The 12,986-nt window shown below is 41.7% G+C and overlaps 1 pseudogene; it reads left to right on the top strand.

Annotated features, from left to right (window-relative positions):
* Positions 1 to 10,350: 10,350 nt before the first annotated feature.
* LOC114510781 lies at positions 10,351 to 11,206 on the top strand (annotated as a pseudogene).
* The last annotated feature ends 1,780 nt before the right edge of the window (positions 11,207 to 12,986 follow it).

Genomic DNA, 12,986 nt, shown 5'->3' with positions numbered 1-12,986 from the left:
CCAGACGCGGTCTTCGGTCTGAGACCCTGGGAGCCAGGCCTGGGGACCCGGGACTCTGCCCCGACCCCGCCTCCTGCACGGAGAGCTCTGTCCCGCTGTCTCCCTGAGTCCCGGCCCACGGGCTGTTTTATTCAGCGACTCTCAAACGTTTTGGGTTTAGGACATCTATAGTCTTACAAACTACAGCGAATCCTTCAAATAAGTTTGTTTATGGGGGTTATGGCTATCAATATTTACCCTGCAAGGAATAAAGCAGTTTGAAAAAATTAATTCATTTTGAATAATATTAATAACCAATGATACGTTAAAAGAAATAATGTTTTTATGAAAAATAAATATTCCAGAAATGAATGAGATAGTACACAGTGTGGATCTCCTTACATTTGACTTTTGCAAGTCTCAGTGCTTGTCTGTATAATTAGAAGTTGGCTGGAATTTCATATTTGCTTCTGAGTTTAATCTGTTATTTGGTTGCAGTATATGAAGACATATATAGCCTCACACAGATATGTAGGAGAAGCATTTTAAATTACTTTTTCAGACAAGTGTGGATATTCATCTTGGATAGTTCACTAAAGCTACACAAGTGGTAGTTCCTGAAAAGCTCTTTGCAAAGTGGAACCTGAAACAAATCCATTGAGTATTTCCTGTTCTGTTACATTACTTCAGTGGCTCTTGTACTGATGCAGGATTATTGAAAAATAATGCATCGTTTCACTAAGTGATAGAGATCTCCCAGTGTTGATGTATTTAATAACACATCATCAAAAATCACATTGGTTGCCCTGGCTGGCATAGCTCAGTGGATTGAGCGCGGGCTGCGAACCAGTGTTGCAGGTTCGATTCCCAGTAGGGCACATGCCTGGGTTGCAGGCCACCGCCCCCAGCAACCGCACATTGATGTTTCTCTTTCTCCCTCCCTTCCCTTTCTAAAAATAAATAAATAAAATCTTTTAAAAAAATCACATTTGTTAACGTTACCACAGATCCCACTGGAAATGGTTGTCAGCTCTGGGAAGCTGTCTGGCTGCTGTGGTGAGACACATGTTTGCCAGAATCCTGGGTTTCCCCTGAGAGCTTCCATTCCATCCAGACAACAAGTGCTGTCAGGTGTCAATTGCCTATTGACTTTCCTTGAGGGAGAAGCTCATGTTCATTTGAGAGAGTGTTCACCAGTTCACCACACCTTTGTCATCACAGGTTCTGTGTCTCTCCTTCTCTTAAGTGAACTTGCTGTTCTGTGAAGAGGAGGTTGACTCAGCCCTCACAGGTCACTTTCATGAGCTCATGGTACTTGGGAATGTGGCAGAAGTGTGTTTGTGCACTTTCCCGGTCATCATAGGAGATATTTTATATTTTATTCTCTATTTTCATTAACGACTGTTAAGAAATTAATCCATTTGTATAATGAATTTAATATATATATTCTTTTTAATATTTTTCATCTTTCAATTACAGTCGATGTACAATATTATATTAGTTTCAGGTATATAACTATGTGATTAGACATTTATATAACTTACAAAGTGATTCCCCCAAGAAATCCAGTACTCACCCGACACCATATGTAGTTATTACAATAGTATTGACTATATTCCCTGTGCTGTACTTTACATCCCCTTGACTATTCTGTAATGACCAGTGTGCACTTCTTAATAATCCCTTCAACTTTTCACCCACCCCACTAAACCCCCTCCCATCTGGCTACCTTCAGTCTGTTCCTTGTGTCTATGAGTCTGTTTCTGCTCAGCTTGATTGTTTTATTTTATTTTTAAAAATATTTTATTTATTTATTTTCAGACAGAGGGGAAGAGAGAGAAACATCAGTGTGTGGTTGCCTTTCCCTTGCCCCCTACTGGGGACCTGGCCCACAACCCAGGCATGTGCCCTGACTGGGAATTGATCCAGTGACCCTTTTGTTTGCAGCTGGTGCTCAACCCACTGAACCATACCAGTCAGAGCTGATTACTTTATTTTTCTGATTCCACATATAAGCACAAAGATCTGGCATTTGTCTTTCTCTGTCTAACTTATTTCACTCAGCACCAGACCCTCCATCCATGTTGTTGCCAATGGAGAGATTTCATTGTTTTTGTGTGTGTGGCTGAGTTAGATTTTGTTGTGCATGTGCACCACTTCTTTATCTCACCATCTGTGGATGGACACTTGTGTTGCCTTTTGTAAATAATGTTGCAATGAGCATATGGATATGTACACTTATCCTTTTGATTTCATGTTTTGGTTTCAGATAAATACCCAGAAATGGAATGTCCAGGTCATTATTTGTCTCTTGTTATATCACCTTTGTTTTAAAGTCTGGTATAGACCTTATAGATTTTTTCTGGTACAAGTATTGTTACCCCAGCTTTTTTTGGTTTATTTGTTTCAATTTTCATCCTTGTGCTTTCAGTCAGTGTGTCTTTGGATCTGAATTGAGTCTCTTGTAGACAGCATATGTAAAGGTCTTGTTCTCTCATCTATTCAGCCACCATATCTTTTGATTGGAGCAATTCATTCATTTTCATTTAAAGGAATTTTTGATAGATACGTGTTTATGGCCATTTGATTATTTATATATTTTTGCTTTCCTTCTTCTTAAAGAACACACTTTGACATTTCCTATATTACTGGTTTACTGGTGATAAGCTACTTTAGCTTTTTCTTGTATGGGAAGCTCTTTATCTGAACTTTAATTCTAAATGATAGCCTTGCTGGGTGGTGTAGAATTGGAGTAGGTCCTTGGTTTTTATCACTTTGAATATTAGTTGCCAATCTCCTTTGGCATGAAAAGTTTTTCTTGAGAAATCAGGTGATAGTCTTATGGGAGCTCCCTTGTAGGTAGCTTGATGTTTTTTAAAATTCTCTCTTTGTCTTTAATCTCAGGCATTTTGATTATGATGTGTCTTGGGTACAGATCTTTTTGTGTTCATCTTGTTTGGGACCCTGCATTTTCTGGATTGATATATCTACTTCTTTCACCAGATTAGGGATGTTTTCTATAATCATTTTTTAAAATAGGGGTTCAAATCCTTGATCTCTCTTTTCTTTTTCTGGCATCCCCATGATGCAAATGTTGGTATACTTGACGTTGTCCCATAGGTCCTCATACTATCTTCATTTCTAAGATTCTTTTTGGTTGTTTATTTATTTATTTATTTATTTACTTATTTATTTTTTGCTGTTCTGATTGGGTGTTTTCTGCTTATTTATCTTCCTAATCTCTGATTTGATCCTGTGCTTCATATACTCCACTGTTGATTCCCTATAATGTATTCTTCATTTCAGTTTTGAATTCTTTATTTATGACTGTTTTCCTTATGTTTTCTTTCTCCATTTTTATGTTTCTTATATGAACTTTGTTAACATTCACACTGAGTTCAACTCTTCTTCCTAGTTCATTGAACATTTTTATAACTAGTGTTTTGAACTCTATCTATTAGATTGCTGGTCTACAGTTTGTTTACTTCTTTTTCTGGAATTTGTTCTGTTCTTTCATTTTGGCCATCTCCTCATTTTGGTTGTCTTTGCAAGTTTGTTTCTATGTATTAGGTGGAAATGCTATGTCTCCTTGTCTTGGTAGAGTGTCCCCATGCAGTAGGTGTCATGTAGGGCCCAGTGGTGCATCTTCCCTGGACACTTCAGGTGCACCCCCCAATTTGGTTATGTGCACTCTCCTATTGTAGCTGAGTCAGGATTGCTGTTAGCAATGGGAAGTATTTACCCCCAAGCAGATCTGTTGGGAGGACTGGCTGTGACCACTAGAGGCTCTGGTACGCACTGAGCCCACCCCTTGAATGTGTTGCTGTGGAGATGATTGGGTGATACTTTGTTTTGATTGGAAGCTGTCCACAGGTGTGATGGCTCTGAGGACTCATGGATGGTGCAAGCCAAGATCAGCCACCATGTGTGTCCTGCCCAGAGCTATCCGGCATGAGCTACAAAGCAATCTGCACATGGATGCTACTTTTGCTGGGCTTGGAGTGCCTGAGAAAGGCCGAGCTGCAAACCCAAGCTGGTTAGTTTTGGGCCTGGGGACATTTTTTAGGAAAGTCTACAGCTTCAGCCAGGCAAGCTGTTTATATGGAAAAGTCACTGGAAAGGGCTTTAGTAGGCCTGCAAGTTGGGTGAGGCAGGGTTTCAGGGCATCACCAGAGTGGTTTGAATAGTGCTAGACAGGTAGATGAAACTCAGATATAGTATACACCTACCAGCTCTGTGAGGGAGGGATCATCAAAGGAACAATGACCTCCGTCAGCTCTTCTGTCTGAGAAAATCTACCCACCCCCACATTTCTTGCCCCCATACCAGGCAATTCAGTTCCTTTCCATATGTTCCTTGTTCCTCTTGAGTTGCCGTCCCAGGGCTGGAGCTCAGAGAGAGTGAATGTGAGTGAGTCCATGTGCTGGCCCTTTAAAAGGAATGCCTTGGACCCCAGAAGCACTTTGTCTGACTAGCCTCAATCTCCACTGATTTTTACAACCAAAGTTGTAGATGCCTGTCTTCCTTTCACTGGAACCCTGGTCTGGGGGTGCCTAGTGTGAGGTTGGGATACCTCTCTCCTCAGGGTGGACCTTGACAAGTGAGATATCTCTCCCAATTTTTATCTGCCACATGTGAGTGTGGGACCTGTCCAATCGCATCTCCACCCCTCCTACCAATCTCCATGTGGCTTCTTTAATTCACTAATTGTAGGAGTTCCATTCAGTTATATTTCAGGGGTTCTGAGTGATGGTTGTTTGTAGCATAGTTGTAATTTTGATGTGGTCATTGGGTGATGAGAATACCACATTTGCCTACAGAGACATATTACCAAAAAACCAAGGTATTTTTAAAATGTCGATTTAAGGATGACTAATAAGTAGCAATAATAATTTTTAGAACTTTGACTGTGTCATTCTAAAGTGACACAGGTTTTTTTTTCTAGTCTGTGAGGAAGTGGTGATGAAGAATGCCTGCTGTAACAGTTGGGTGCCCCAGCCTCCATTCTTGCTAAGTTTACCTCAGTGCAAATGTTGGTACAGTGGAAAGGCTAAAGATGTCCTTAATCCTATAACAATTGATTTGACCTCATATATCCTATGAAAGGCTCTTAGACATTATCCAAAATGTGATTTAATGCCTCAAAGTTGTAAATGATAAAAAACACTCCTCACTGGAGCTGGTCCTGGTGCACATCACTTTGGGACCCTTGGTGTGGTTTTTGTGAACCTGGAGACATCAGCAAGCACATATGTCTTTATTAACTCATGAGAAAATATTTATTAAACACAACATATACCAAATATGTGCAGGCCTCCTACATACTCATAAAATTGTAAAACAGAAGATGTAAACATTGGAATTCCACCTTAGAATTCCTTACATATTGCTCCTCCCAATATTTTCTCCAGAATTCAAGCAATTCTGTTTCCCTTCACCCTTGGACCACTCACCTCTAGATGAAAATTTACCTGAAGTTTTTACAATTGTGGGATGAAAAATTCTCTAAGTAAGACCCAAAGGTGAAAAACCATGAAGTAAAACATGATATTTTTCTATGTCAACCACACACTTCAGAGACATAAACTCATGCTCACAACCAAACTCAAAGACACATAAAAATGTTGACAGAGGAAGGTAACGTGTGTCACTGTTCTTCCACCAAAGACCCGGAGGAGCATCTGGGGCAGACAGTTGGCTGTGTGCATTGCTGCTGCGAAGGGGAGTACACCCCCAGGGATGTGGGCAGCTTCGAGGGACCAGGTGAGTCAAGATGTGCCCAGGACCTGGGCTCTGGACGGTGATCTCGGGAGGGTCTGTGGGTGCAGGGGCCCCTCTAGATTGGCATTGCCAGGACGTGGGGGCAAGTCTGTGACTGGGCATCTCAGGAAATACCTCTGGATGCAGCAGACTGGAGCAAGGGTGAGGGGTGATAGGAAAGACGCTGCCTTCCCTTCTGTTTGCAGGCTTGGGAGCTGCTTGGTGGTGTATGAGCTGCACCGTGCCTCCTTTCTGTCTGTGCTGAGACAACACACAGTGTGGCATTGTTTTTTCTCCTGTTGCTGTGGTCTCTGGATGTCCTTGTCTGATGCTGATATTCCATGAGAGCATAAATGTCCAACTGGGGAATAACCCAGTCTAGTGGTGAGCACCAGACCAGCCCGGCAACACAGGGCCTAACTGTAATGCCAGACAAATTTTGATGTTGGGGCTGCTTTTCCTTCCTTCTTAAATTTAATATTTAAAAGTATTTACAACTCAGTCAAAACATAAAGAATAGCAAGAAACATTTGGGAAAAGAAGAAATGCAAATGTCAAACAACTCTATTTGTAATAATACATGTAAACAAAAATGCAAATGTGGATTAAGAAAAATAGGAATGAAAATTAAAATCTATCAGTTTGAGAAAGATGAAAGAACATGATGAGCGTTTCAGCCAGAGGGTGGGGAACACATTCTGTTGTAAAAGTTGAAGGGTTGAAAACCAGGACAAAACTCCTGAAGGATGCTTTTGTAAAAGGTCTCAGAAATTTAAATGTGCTGACATTTTGACACAGAAATTCTTCACAAATGTGTCCTAAGAAGATAATCACACCATATATATATATATATATATATATATATATATATTCAAGAATGTTTCATATTGTGCTTTTGCAAAAGCAAAATGATGGAATGTCTCTAAATGCTCCAATCAATAGAATGACGGTAATGATGGACAGAAGATCTCTTAACATCTCAACCAGTGACACCATGGGATCTACATAGAGGGTCAAGTGTAATCTTCAGAGCAAACCCATGAGACACTTGGTATAGCATCCTTGTGGGGCACAGAGGAAAGGAGACTTAGAGAGGATTGGGGGTGGTGGGTCTGCGGTTGAGCGCAAGGTGTTTTCTCTGAGCCTTGATGACTCACTTTCACTGGGTCTGTTACTGGCTGTTGTCACCAGACAGGCCTGGGCGTGAGCAGTTCTGCCTCAGGCCAGACTGTGGTGTGTGGTGTGTGGTATGTGGTGTGTGGTGTGTGGTGTGTGGGTGCTTGGCTTCCTCTGGATAAGATTTCACAGCCCAAATCCAGGGGGTTTTGAAAGTATGTTTATTAAAGCTGGGGACAGTGACACTAAGGAAGGACTTAGGGTAGAAGAAGTAACTGGAGAAAGTCTAGGCAGGGCAACTGTCAGCTCATTGGGAAGTCTGAGAAAAGGGGGCCACGGAGACAGGATGGAGGTAAGCCCAGTACTAGCTGCCCACTCCCCTGGCTGAAAATCTCAAAGGCACCTTAGAGCTCAGAAGGACATAAAGAAGTTCATGTCTGACACAGGACGTGGGTATGCTCTAGAGCGAGCTGCCCCAGGTCTCTGTCTGGAGGGTTTTTAATCTCTCTTCTCTGTGTGAAAATCTTAGGAGAGGCTGTCTGCAGAATATTCACCAGCTTTCCAGGGGTGATTTTAATACGCTGATGCATCAAAACGAGCACATGGTTGGGTTGGGGATTATCCTCTCGTCAGCTGCACTGTTTTAATTTTCCCTTAGTCCTGTCTGGCTTTAATGGTTTTTGTTTTGTTTTGTTTTGTTATTTGTTCCCCTGACTTCTTTTGTCCTTGGGTTCATCTGGCACAAATGGCATTAATTGAGTGTCTGTTGTTTATTTTCACTCCAGGCAGGGAGATTTAATCTATGTATTCTCTGGTTAGGGAGGAGAGGAACAAGCCATTTCTTCTCAGTGTCCTTGGTTAGGGAAAGATGAGGCCTTGTGATTCACCAGCTGGCTGTAAGTTGTTCAGACTGTTTGGCCTTCCTTAAATTTCTTGCCTCAGTTTCCCCATTCCTCTTGCCTAGGAATTTTCCTAGCTCCTTACTATCCTACCTCACTATGACTGTACACCATGCAAGTGAATGTTTGCAAAGTTCCAGAATGTTCTGTGATAGGGCTCAGCCCAGGAGGACATCAGGGATATTTCACCTTAGCTGTCGAGACTGAAGTCAAGTTCATTACCCAGCATGGGTTTCAAAGCCTTCACCATGTCTCAGGATTAGTTAGAGTGTGGAGACAGAATGCGAAGCCGGAGTAGGACCCTGGCTCTGTGACTCTGGCACGGTCATGGGGGAGATGGACCATTAGCAGAAATGACACAGAGAAATGTAATCATGACCCAGTGCTGTGAGGGGAAGTTTCCTAATATCACAGAAGTGGATAAGCAGGAGACCTACAGGTCCCCTTCCACTGGTCTCAATATTATCTAACAGATGTAAAAGATAATGGCATCTGAAACAGGACAATTATGCACAATCATAGAACAGGAAAGATTTCTTGGAAATTAAAAATATCAACATAAAAGTGAATATTTCAATAGGTGAACTGGAAGATTCAAACTGTACTCCCACTAAATCATACAAATGGAAAAGTGTGGGGAAGCTGGAAAAAGGACCTATTAGTCTGTCAGTCAAGGGATCCCAACAAGTTGATAATGATAGTTTAAAATAGTATGGAAAAATCAAAATAAAAATTATGATGAGTATGAAATGATTTAAAAATTTTCAACAATATTTCTCAGAGTTTACAGATAAAAATTTGCATTTTGAATGGCCTAATCAAAGTGTTGTTACAGCACATAAAAACAGACCCACACTATGATACATTTGATGAAATTTCAGAAAGAAGGTGGGAGAGCCCTTGAAAACTTCAATGGCAGCAAATATGGGCCTGGAGACTAGAAAACATTGATGCAATGCCTTCCACTTTCTGCAGAAAAAAAATTTCCAACACAGAGTTCTATATCCAGTCAAGATGTAAGTAAGGGCTAGGATAGCCTACAGTTTCTTCATGTGTTTAGAACTTTAATAGTTAACTTTCCATGTTCTTTTTTGGAAAATACTACCAGGAAAAGTGGGGAAAATGAGGAAGTAAACCAAAAAAGAACATGTGGGTATCCAGTGACAGGGGAGCCAGAACAAGAGAGGCCAAGGCTGACTGAGATGAGGTGACACACATCCAGAGTGTCCATCTGGCACCAGGTGTGCAAGGACCTGGTCCACCTGCAGCAGGACTGAGGGCTGTGGACAGGTGTCTACAGAGATGACAGAGGTTGAAAATCTGATGTGTTCCAATATGTACTCGTGAAGATTTAGACTCTGGGGAGAGCAGTGGAATGAACGTGTGAAGCCAAACTGGATGACATAGGACCAGAGGCAATGACCAACCACCCCCAACCCTAGTGCTGACCAATCAATGGAGACCTTGGCTCTCCATTGAGGGTCTCTTCTGAGACCCTCAGCCCCCTATGCAACCCATCCCCTAGAAGCCACTGGGGAGCCAGGTCTTAGAGCAACAATTTACTTGTGATGCCAGGTTTGTGCTGCTTCCTTAAATAAACCTTTTGTTTCCTTTTTTTTCTTTTCTCTTTTCTTTTTTTTTATCCTGACCCAAGGACATTTTTTTTTCATTGCTTTTAGAGAAAGAAACATTGATGTGTGAGAGAAACCTTGAGAGGTTGCTTTCTCTGGGTGCCCAGACTGGAGAACATACACTAAACTCAAGTATGTGCCCTGACCAGGAATCAAACCCACAGCCTTTGCTGCATGGGACAATACTCCAAATTACCAAGTCAACCACCCAGGGCTGACATAGATTCTTTGGTGAAATGTTTGTCTAGAATATTGATCACTTTTTATTGAGTTATTGTTTTCTTATTGTTGAGTTTGATGATTTTTATATATAGTCTAAAACAAGTGATATGCAAACATTTTCTCCCAGTCTGTGGCCTGAGCTCTTTTTGCAGCCATAACACCGACACTAACGCACAGATATGTTTTTCTTGGAAGAGAAATCAGAAGTGACTCATTTTGGTGGTTTCCTGGTAGAAGACTTTGGTGACTGAGGGAGCAGGGGGACAATGTGACTCATTTATTTTGCGTATTCTTGAGAGTGTTTTGAGGTCTCTTGTATGTTTTCAAAGAACAAATTATATAAAATCTCTTCACTTATAAAACTCCAGACAGATCGTCCTTAGATCATGGTTTAAGATCCAGATTCTGAACCTGTCCTCTGGGACTAAGCATTTGCCTTAGAAATTCAATTCCTGGAAAACTTGGCTGGACTCTGTGGACAAATTTTCCCACAGAAAATAGCTAAAAATGTCATGTATAATACAAAAAGCAATGTCTTAAGAGCAACAAAGAGTTGACTAGATACTAATGACCATGCCCCAGAAGAAGGGAAAGGCCCTGCTTGCCCTCCACAGAGAGCAGTGACCTGAGTGAGGAGTAGGGGAAGGTGTGCAAGTTCATTGTCCAGAGCCCAGACATGAAGCCCAGCACTGTCAGCCCTGAGCTGAGCTCTTGACTTTCCTCTCCATCTGCCTTCCCTTTTATACAAGTCAACAAAGTGTTTTTAGTTGCCTTTCATGAGAGAGGATCTTGCATCCCCATATGAGAAGGAGGAAGACTGGAGAAAGGCAGAGTGAGTGCTGGTGAGAATTCCTTTGCAAATGGGACAAAAACAGTACTGTATGGATTGAGACCTGGAGATATCCCTGCAGATGGCTTGGCTGTGTCTGCAGGGCAATGATCCAGTCCAGGCAGAGGTTTCCATAAATCCAGCCTCATTGCTTCAGAACGAATCAACCAGTGAATAGTTACAGATACACGATAGGTATGCCATGCACGTGTTCTTGATTTGAAAGGAAATTCACTGAAGCTGCCCAAAGGTACAATGAGTTCTCTTACAAGGCAACGGGGCATCAAAGCAGAAGACTAGAGGCATTAAAACGTGCTTGGCACTGAAACATCTTAACATCAGCAGGATGATGGCACTGTCAAATGCTAGCTACTCTTTTTCAGGGTGAAAGGGGCCAGCAACCTGCTGCTCATGGGATCCTAGAGAAAATGTACCTGGGTGGGGTCACCAGAGGAAATCAGCTTAACGCATTTGCTGCCCTGCTGATACCTCACCAAAAGCAACCTCAGCTGATGGTTCTAGCATCTTGAACAGAGCTGTTACTGAAGCAATATGTTGTCTGCAAGCAAATTATAAAGTAATGTTACCTCTGAAGAGCTTGGGGATCTTTAGAGATCCCTGTAGCTAGGGCAGAAAAGTTAGCTTCGCAAAGAATAACAGAAGGATGTATGAATAGATTTATTGATCAGATTGGTGGTATAGTTCATTTTGAAATACCCAGAAGTCCCACTAACATGGGACAAACATCCAGTGGCTTCATTTCCAGGTAAATAACCTTTTGGAGAAAATTATTATTCAGACAGCACCAGAATGGACAGTACAAGCCATGGACACCCAAAAGACCAGTGACTCCTGGCAGAACTGTGCACACTACAGCTTTTTATGCTGTGCAGATTAGTGTCACTATCTCTGAAGCACCTGCACAGACATTTCAATCCCTTTCACTCGGGATTCCAGGGAAAGGAGAAGTTATTAAAGCAGGATATACAAGCATTTAAAAATGTGAATACCCATATATTCAGGGTCTCTGTGCATCAGGCTACCTCCGATGTTTCAAAGGGTTTTTCTTTAAGCAGAGTAAGTGAAATATCTGTGGCTAACATTGTTTGGGATTTGTGATAACTTTGTCATTGTGTGAAACTTAAGTGCTTTGTGCCTCCCCAAATGTGGTTATTCTAATAAATGGAGAAGTGAGCAAAACCAAAGTAGTGTTTTGTTTTAAAAAAAATCAATCAGGAAAACCCGAGTGTGAAAAGAACCTCAGGTCCAAATTTCAGTGATAAAGCAAAAACTTGCATGGTGAATGTATATGTGGCCACTTTATCTCTTTGTAATGGGATTTTAACCATCCAATGAACAAAGTTCTCAGAGGGCCAACCATGTAAAACAAATCAGCACATGTAAGAGGAAGCAATTCAAAAAAAACTACTGGATTTTCTCTGTAACATGACAGCACATTGCAGATGTATCAAGGGAAAAGATACAAAACAATGATTAACTCAATTTTTCAATTCCCAAAGTTTTTCTCTTCATCCATGAAATAAAATCTTCACCCACAAAAGAGTAATATGAATCTAGACCACTACTGGATTATGTGCCAATGTAAGTCAAGTGTCACCCACATTTACATTGAGGTAAATTTATGGAAAATATTCAATATTCCTGAAAAAAGGGCAATTCCTTTCAACAGCTGCAGTGGTCAGTGGGGAGACATATTTCTTCTACAGTTTTATGGATCTTTATCAAGCTCATTATATTCTGGATTGACTTCAAAATCTTCCAGGAAAGCTCCAATTTCAAATTGAGCTTCTGAGGTCAGCACAGATTTTACATAGTAAATGGTACTGAAGACATAATTCCTGAACAGAGTAGTCATGGTTACTATTGAAGCTGTCTTCTATATATTGACCTTCTCAACTGTGGTTTCGCCACATCAAGAGCAGACTCAGGAGTTCTAGGTCCCTGAGGAGCAGCAGGGAGGGGCTGACAGTGGGTGAACAGGAAACCAAGACCTGAAACATCTGCATCAGCCACAGACCAGAATCTACAAAGCGAGTGACGTAAGGAAGTAAAAATGGAATTGAGCTCCAGCATCAGCACGGTGTGGGTGACTCTGATCTCTGGAGGGCATTGGTGGTGACTGTGGGGGTGTGAATGTGCTGTAGCCTCTAGAGGTGTCTGTGCAGGTGAAGCACCATGGAGACCCTGGGCCAGATGGTGAGGACAGTGAACATGACATCAGGACATGACCACAAGATGGCAATGCCTGCACTGGTTTTGAGGGTGAAACTTCACACTTCCCTTTGCTGTTGGTATTTTTTTGCCTGTTCAGTGGAGCAGTGACTTTCACAAGTGCAGAGATATTCATTAAGAAACTGGTCCTGGCTGGTGTAGCTCAATAGATTGGGCAAGGACTTGTGAATCAAAGGGTCTCCAGTTCTGTTTCTGGTGGGGACACATCCCTGGGTTTTGCGCCAAGTCAGGTCCCCCGTGGGAGGGTGTGCAAGAGTCAACCACACATTAATGTTTCTTTCCTTCTCCCTCTCTTTC

The sequence above is a fragment of the Phyllostomus discolor genome, chromosome 12, assembly GCF_004126475.2.
Source record: "Phyllostomus discolor isolate MPI-MPIP mPhyDis1 chromosome 12, mPhyDis1.pri.v3, whole genome shotgun sequence".
NCBI classification, from domain to species: Eukaryota; Metazoa; Chordata; class Mammalia; order Chiroptera; family Phyllostomidae; genus Phyllostomus; species Phyllostomus discolor.
Note: the sequence above shows the minus strand (reverse complement) of the source record. Positions and strands in the feature narration are given on the sequence as shown.